The sequence below is a fragment of the Podarcis vaucheri genome, assembly GCF_965113315.1.
Source record: "Podarcis vaucheri genome assembly, chromosome: 13".
Classification (NCBI taxonomy): Eukaryota; Metazoa; Chordata; class Lepidosauria; order Squamata; family Lacertidae; genus Podarcis; species Podarcis vaucheri.
This window is the reverse complement of record NC_138751.1, coordinates 48,252,969-48,261,564: the sequence shown is the minus strand read 5'-3', so window position 1 is coordinate 48,261,564 and position 8,596 is coordinate 48,252,969.

Below are 8,596 nucleotides of genomic sequence, written 5' to 3'. Positions count from 1 at the left end.
CTGATCAGCAAGTCCTAGGCTCTGTGGTTTAACCCACAGCGCCACCTGCGTCCACACCACCACAGCTTTTACCTCGCTATTATTTTGTTATAAATGTTTTTTAAATAGAATGCTACACAGCAGTGGCGTAGCGTGGGTTGTCAGCACCCGGGGCAAGGCAAGTAATTTGCGCCCCCTAACCTGTGGATTTGCGCCCCCTAACCCTAACCCCCAGATGTTGCGCCCGGTGCGGCCGGCCCCCCCTGCACCCCCCACGCTACGCCACTGCTACACAGGGTGGTTGTATGGATGAATGCCTTAGAAATGCTTGTATTTATGATAAAGTGTCATTTCTTGGACGAGAAGTGTGCAATAGGGCTAATAGGATACTTTGGGGGGACGGACTTTTCCTCCTTTCTGCCTTCAAGCTGCGGCCCCTAAAACGAGCATTCCTTTCCCATGCACATCAAATTTCAGGGGATTTTCCAGACATGGCAGAAAATGATTAAATTGCTGCTGGTGGTTTTTGTATGTGCGCGTGTGTGTTTTAAGTTCTGAATAGAGATTGTGTTTCTCAAGGTGTTTTGTTATCAGATTCTGTAAGCGATTAAAGTATTTATATTGCACCGTAAACTTTGCTCTCTTTGCTTTTTCTTCTTCTGTCCAAAAGCAAAAACATACAGTGGTACCTCGCAAGACGAATGCCTCGCAAGACAAAAAACTCGCTAGACGAAAGGTTTTTCTGTTTTCAATTTGCCTCGCAAGACGAATTTCCCTATGGGCTTGCTTCGCAAGACGAAAACGTCTCGCGACTTTGTTTCCTTTGTCTAAAAACAAAGACATGTTTTGTTTATAAAGTTAATTTATTTTCCCTTCAATTTTTGAACTGCTCTTTACAGTATGTGTGACTTTAAAGAGCAGTTAATAAACTGTTGTTGTACCAAATTTGGCTTTGTTTGGACTTTTTTTGACCATAGGAACGCATTAATTGATTTTCAATGCATTCCTATAAGATTTCGTGATTCGCAAGACGAAAAATTCGCTAGACGACAAAACTTGCGGAACAAATTAATTTCATCTTGCGGGGCTCCACTGTACCTGCTTGCCATTATAACCTCTGGAATCAGTTGTTGTTGCCATACATCGTATATGCCGTTGCTCCTGATGACGGCGCATAAATTGCACCCGGTGCGCTTCATATCACATATTACTCCACTTGTGATGACATTTACTGGTTGCCAATCAACCTCTGAGCCCAATTCAAGATGTCTAGATAAAGAAGTCTCGATAAATTTGGCCACCAGTTACTTAGAAGACCACATCCTCCTGGGCAGATCTCCCTGCCTGTTGAAATCAGCTGAGGAGGCACTGGTGTGTTTTTTTTAATTAACAATTTCAACATAACAACGTATCAAAACTGTTAAGTTGTGGGTGAACATATCAGAAGGCACAGCGATTCTTCAAACAGCTCTTGTTTATTCACAGGCCAGAACAGAACTGAACTGAAGGGTTCAGCCAGCCTGCTTATATAGAGCTCCAGTACAACGCAACTGTAACCAAATCAAATCAGAAACTGGGATGGCTTCTATAAATCTGGGAATGTCCCTGGAAAATAGGGACCCTTGTTGGGTCTGCAAATAGAGTCCTGGAAGGCTGCATTAAAATCCAGAGCTCCCCACCTCCACCTTAGTCATCCTGGGGCCACCCTTCAATTAAGTTCTCTTTTTCTTTCTCTAAATCGTCCTTGATGGTGTACAACAGGCATGCCCAACAGGTAGATTGTGATCTACTGGTAGATCACTGGATGTCTGTGGTAGATCACTGGTAGATCACTGGCTCCACCCAAAGAAGCTCAACAACTTCGTCTCCCCTAAAAAAAGCTCAACATTATTGCCTTGCATCCCCCCAAAATGGGGCTTTCCTCCTCCCTAAAAAAACCTTTGACCTGAACCCCTAAAAACGGGCCATCCCATCCTCCCCCAAAATAGGGCTTTCATTCCTAAAAAAGCACTCAACTTTGACCCCAAAAGGGGGTAGATCACTGCCAGTTTTTAACTCTGTGCGTAGACCGCAGTCTCTTGGGAGTTGGCCAAAAGCTGCTACTATTTTCTGCTGTAAATCAGGAAACCCAGCGTCCTTCCAATTGTAAGGTCTTATATATAATAATAAATGTTCATAAATGTACCAACCAAGCACGTACATAGATCAGCGCAGGAAGCCCGACCTGAAACCATTTTGACTCCCCAACTGACCAAATGTTTTCTTTGGGAGGAGGGAGGGGGGTCAGGGAACCTTCCCATTACCTCAGGAATTGGGAAATCACCATCTCAAAGGGTGACAAATTACCAGGAAAGGCAATCAGGTAAGGCATTATCAGATAACCTGACAGACAGGAAAAGCAACAACATTCAAATTTCTGTTGTAGACCACCTTTTCTGTGATGTAGGTATAATGTTTGTGGGGGGTGGTCTTGGCTTACACTCCTTCTGGGATGTATGTATGATGTATGGAGGGGTGGTCTTGAGCTCCAGGGCAGGGAATTTAAAGTGTCTATATAAGGGCAGGCACACCTTGGTTCTGGGTCCTCCTCCTTCTCCTGCATGTGATGGGAGTACCCTGTTGCAACAGTTCAATAAAGATCAAGCTTACAAGCTGCTTTGCTTCTCAATATTCTCTGGTTGGCCTCTGTTATTTTCTCCTACCAATAGGGAACCCACGTAAGGACTCTATATGGGCTCTTGGATACACCATAAGGGGAAAAGGGCAGATTTTGTTTACAACACAAGATTAGGGCGTTTTATCTCCTCTCCTGCTAATAAGTAGTTGGTAGATTGAGTCGAGCTGGAGCTAATTAAGGCTGTCTCCGAGACTTTCCAGGGCGTTCTCTAAAACTTTTAGCTTAAACTTATAGTAATTAAGAAAAAGATACCGAGCAATAAAATACTAGAACTGATAAAAGCTAATAAAAACTAATAAAAACCGCACAACTGATGGGGCGCTCAAATCGATGCTTCCTCTAACGACGCCATCGTGAAAATAAGGCTGCTTTCCTCTTCAAGATTTTTACTGTCCCCCGCTGTGTCCCCTATGAAGCCTTGTGTCTGAAGGGAGGTCAACACAAGGAAGAGACTGTTGCCTGGGCAAGATTTCTCCTATGCTGGTTAAACATCTGCCTTACATCACATAAAGATCCTTTGCCAAAAGTCAGATTTTTGCTGAAATTGTGACCCCGGGGCTTAGGGATTTTTTTAAAAAAAATATTTTCTGCTGCTTAAGTTTTTGAGGGCTGATTTCTTGTCCTGTGATAAAAAGCCTTCTGTTTCCATCGCGAAAGCTTTCATAAAAAGCTTTTTGCTGAAAATTATGACACCGGAACTTAGGGCTTTTTTCAAAAGAATATTTTTCCGCCGGTTAAGTATTCAAGGGCTGATTTCTTGTCCTGTGATAAAAAGAATTCTGTTTCCATCGCCAAAGCTTTCATGGGAACATTTGCAACCGGTTGGCACCACTTTTGAGTGAACTGCCAAAAGTCAGATTTTTGCTGAAATTGTGATCCCGGGGCTTAGGGATTTTTTCAAAAAAGATTTTCCGCCGCTTAAGTTGTTGAGGGCTGATTTCTTGTCCTGTGATAAGAAGCCTTCTGTTTCCACTGCCAAAGTTTCAGGGGAGCATTTGCAATCGGTTGGCACCATTTTTGAGTGAATTGCCAAAAGTCAGATTTTTGCTGAAATTGTGACCCCGGGGCTTAGGGATTTTGTCAAAAAAATATTTTCTGCCGGTTAAGTTTTTGAGGGCTGATTTCTTGTCCTGGGATAAAAAGCCTTCTGTTTCGAGTGCCAAACCTTTCAGGAGAGCATTTTCAAGCTTTTGGCACCATTTTTGAGTGAATTGCCAAAAGTCAGATTTTTGCGGAAATTGTGACCCCGGGGCTTAGGAATTTTTTCAAAAAAATATTTTCTGCCGGTTAAGTTTTTGAGGGCTGATTTCTTGTCCTGGGATAAAAAGCCTTCTGTTTCGAGTGCCAAACCTTTCAGGAGAGCATTTTCAAGCTTTTGGCACCATTTTTGAGTGAATTGCCAAAAGTCAGATTTTTGCGGAAATTGTGACCCCGGGGCTTAGGGATTTTTTCAAAAAAACATTTTTCCCGCTTAAGTTGTTGAGGGCTGATTTCTTGTCCTGTGATAAAAAGCCTTCTGTTTCGAGTGCCAAACCTTTCAGGAGAGCATTTTCAAGCTTTTGGCACCATTTTTGAGTGAATTGCCAAAAGTTAGATTTTTGCTGAAATTGTGACCCCGGCCGGGGCTTAGGGATTTTTTCAAAAAAGATTTTCCGCCGCTTAAGTTGTTGAGGGCTGATTTCTTGTCCTGGGATAAAAAGCCTTCTGTTTCGAGTGCCAAACCTTTCAGGAGAGCATTTTCAAGCTTTTGGCACCATTTTTGAGTGAATTGCCAAAAGTCAGATTTTTGCGGAAATTGTGACCCCGGGGCTTAGGAATTTTTTCAAAAAAATATTTTCTGCCGGTTAAGTTTTTGAGGGCTGATTTCTTGTCCTGGGATAAAAAGCCTTCTGTTTTGAGTGCCAAACCTTTCAGGAGAGCATTTGCAACCGGTTGGAACCGGTTGCAAGCTTTTGGCACCATTTTTGAGTGAATTGCCAAAAGTTATAAAAAGACTTCTGTTTCCATTGCCAAAACTTTCTGCGGAGCATTTGCAACCGGTTGGCACCATTTTTGAGTGTCAAAAGTCATTTTGAATTGTCAAAAGTCAGATTTTTGCTGAAATTGTGACCCCGGGGCTTAGGGATTTTTTCAGAAAAATATTTTCTGCCGGTTAAGTTTTTGAGGGCTGATTTCTTATCCTGTGATAAAAAGCCTTCTGTTTCGAGTCCCAAACCTTTCAAGAGAGCATTTTTAAGCTCTTGGCACCATTTTTGAGTGAATTGCCAAAAGTCAGATTTTTGCGGAAATTGTGACCCCGGGGCTTAGGGATTTTTTCAAAAAAATATTTTTTGCCGGTGAAGTTTTTGAGGGCTGATTTCTTGTCCTGGGATAAAAAGCCTTCTGTTTCCAGTGCCAAACCTTTCAGGAGAGCGTTTTCAAGCTTTTGGCACCATTTTTGAGTGAATTGCCAAAAGTCAGATTTTTGCGGAAATTGTGACCCCGGGGCTTAGGGATTTTTTCAAAAAAATATTTTCTGCTGGTTAAGTTTTTGAGGGCTGATTAGTTGTCCTGGGATAAAAAGCCTTTTGTTTCGAGTGCCAAACCTTTCAGAAGAGCATTTTCAAGCTTTTGGCACCATTTTTGAGTGAATTGCCAAACGTCAGATTTTTGCGGAAATTGTGACCCCGGGGCTTAGGGATTTTTTCAAAAAAACATTTTCTGCCGGTTAAGTTTTTGAGGGCAGATTTCCTGTCCTGTGATAAAAAGCCTTCTGTTTCGAGTCCCAAACCTTTCAGGAGAGCATTTTAAAGCTCTTGGCACCATTTTTGAGTGAATTGCCAAAAGTCAGATTTTTGCTGAAATTGTGACCCCGGGGCTTAGGGATTTTTTCAAAAAAATATTTTCTGCCGGTTAAGTTTTTGAGGGCTGATTTCCTGTCCTGTGATAAAAAGCCTTCTGTTTCGAGTGACAAACCTTTCAGGAGAGCATTTGCAACCGGTTGTCACCATTTTTGAGTGAATTGCCAAAAGTCAGATTTTTGCTGAAATTGTGACCTTAGGGCTTAGGGATTTTTTCAAAAAAATATTTTTTGCCGGTGAAGTTTTCGAGGGCTGATTAGTTGTCCTGGGATAAAAAGCCTTTTGTTTCGAGTGCCAAACCTTTCAGAAGAGCATTTTCAAGCTTTTGGCACCATTTTTGAGTGAATTGCCAAAAGTCAGATTTTTGCGGAAATTGTGACCCCGGGGCTTAGGGATTTTTTCAAAAAAATATTTTCTGCCGGTTAAGTTTTTGAGGGCTGATTTCTTGTCCTGGGATAAAAAGCCTTTTGTTTTGAGTCCCAAACCTTTCAGGAGAGCATTTTAAAGCTTTTGGCACCATTTTTGAGTGAATTGCCAAAAGTCAGATTTTTGCGGAAATTGTGACCACGGGGCTTAGGGATTTTTTCAAAAAAACATTTTCTGCCGGTTAAGTTTTTGAGGGCAGATTTCCTGTGCTGTGATAAAAAGCCTTCTGTTTCGAGTCCCAAACCTTTCAGGAGAGCATTTTAAAGCTCTTGGCACCATTTTTGAGTGAATTGCCAAAAGTCAGATTTTTGCTGAAATTGTGACCCCGGGGCTTAGGGATTTTTTTCAAAAAAACATTTTCTGCCGGTTAAGTTTTTGAGGGCAGATTTCCTGTCCTGTGATAAAAAGCCTTCTGTTTCGAGTCCCAAACCTTTCAGGAGAGCATTTTAAAGCTCTTGGCACCATTTTTGAGTGAATTGCCAAAAGTCAGATTTTTGCTGAAATTGTGACCCCGGGGCTTAGGGATTTTTTCAAAAAAAGATTTTCCCCGCTTAAGTTTTTGAGGGCTGATTTCTTGTCCTGTGATAAAAAGCCTTCTGTTTCGAGTGCCAAACCTTTCAGGAGAGCATTTTCAAGCTTTTGGCACCATTTTTGAGTGAATTGCCAAAAGTTAGATTTTTGCTGAAATTGTGACCCCGGCCGGGGCTTAGGGATTTTTTCAAAAAAGATTTTCCGCCGCTTAAGTTGTTGAGGGCTGATTTCTTGTCCTGTGATAAAAAGCCTTCTGTTTCCACCGCCAAAGTTTCAGGGGAGCATTTGCAACCGGTTGGCACCATTTTTGAGTGAATTGCCGAAAGTCAGATTTTTGCTGAAATTGTGACCCCGGGGCTTAGGAATTTTTTCAAAAAAATATTTTCTGCCGGTTAAGTTTTTGAGGGCTGATTTCTTGTCCTGTTATAAAAAGACTTCTGTTTCCATTGCCAAAACTTTCTGCGGAGCATTTGCAACCGGTTGGCACCATTTTTGAGTGTCAAAAGTCATTTTGAATTGTCAAAAGTCAGATTTTTGCTGAAATTGTGACCCCGGGGCTTAGGGATTTTTTCAGAAAAATATTTTCTGCCGGTTAAGTTTTTGAGGGCTGATTTCTTATCCTGTGATAAAAAGCCTTCTGTTTCGAGTCCGAAACCTTTCAAGAGAGCATTTTTAAGCTCTTGGCACCATTTTTGAGTGAATTGCCAAAAGTCAGATTTTTGCTGAAATTGTGACCCCGGGGCTTAGGGATTTTTCCAAAAAAATATTTTTTGCCGGTGAAGTTTTCGAGGGCTGATTAGTTGTCCTGGGATAAAAAGCCTTTTGTTTCGAGTGCCAAACCTTTCAGAAGAGCATTTTCAAGCTTTTGGCACCATTTTTGAGTGAATTGCCAAAAGTCAGATTTTTGCGGAAATTGTGACCCCGGGGCTTAGGGATTTTTTCAAACAAATATTTTCTGCCGGTTAAGTTTTTTTTTATATATATAATAATTTTTATTGCATTTTTTCCAAATTACAGAAAGAACAAAAGGATAGGCAGAATAGAAGAAAAAAAGAAAAAAGAACAGAAAATCACAAACCATTTCAGCAACTTATTTCAAATTTCCATTGGACTTCCCCACATCTCCCCCATGATGCATTCTTGATAATAAAGTTATCAGCAAATTATACCCTTATTTCGTGTGTTTCTTTATATTTTCAATTGCAATTTAAGTTTAAATCTCTTATTCTCCTTTTACTCTAAAGATATAACATAGTGTCATTTTTACCCATTTAAACTTTGATTCTTTCATAAATGTTATCAATTTCATAGGTAATTAAATTTCATTGCTGGGGCTAACGTTCCAAATCATACGGCATCTTATGTTTCATACAACTTATAATACTTTTGCAAATAGTCTTTAAATTTTTTCCAGTCCTCCTCCATTGCCTCTTCTCCCAAGTCTCGGATCCTTGCAGTCATCTCGGCCAGTTCCATGTAGTTCATCAATTGCGTCTGCCAGTCCTCCAGTGTGGGCAAATCTTGGGTCTTCCAATGCTTAGCGATAAGGATTCTTGCTGCTGTTGTAGCATACATAAAAAAAGTTCTATCCTTTTTTAACACCTTCTGGCCGACAATGCCCAGAAGGAAGGCCTCTGGTTTCTTGGGGAAGGTGTACTTGAACACCTTTTTTAACTCGTTATAGATCATTTCCCAAAAGGCCTTCAATCTTGGACAAGTCCACCAGAGGTGAAAGAATTTCCCTTCAGCCTCCTTGCATTTCCAACATTTATTGTCAGACAAATGGTATATCTTAGCGAGCTTGACTGGGGTCATGTACCACCTGTATACCATTTTCATAATGTTTTCTTTCAAGGCATTACATGCCGTAAATTTCATACCGGTGGTCCATAACCTTTCCCAGTCCTCAGACATAATATTGTAACCAATGTCTTGAGCCCATTTTATCATGGCTGATTTAACTGTCTCATCCTGAGTATTCCATTTAAGCAGCAAGTTGTACATTCTCGATAATACCTTGGTCTTTGGTTCTAACAACTCTGTCTCAAGTTTCGATTTTTCCACCTGGAATCCTATTTTTTTATCTAGCTTAAAAACCTCATTAATTTGGGCATAGTGTAGCCAATTTTGCACCTTATCCTTT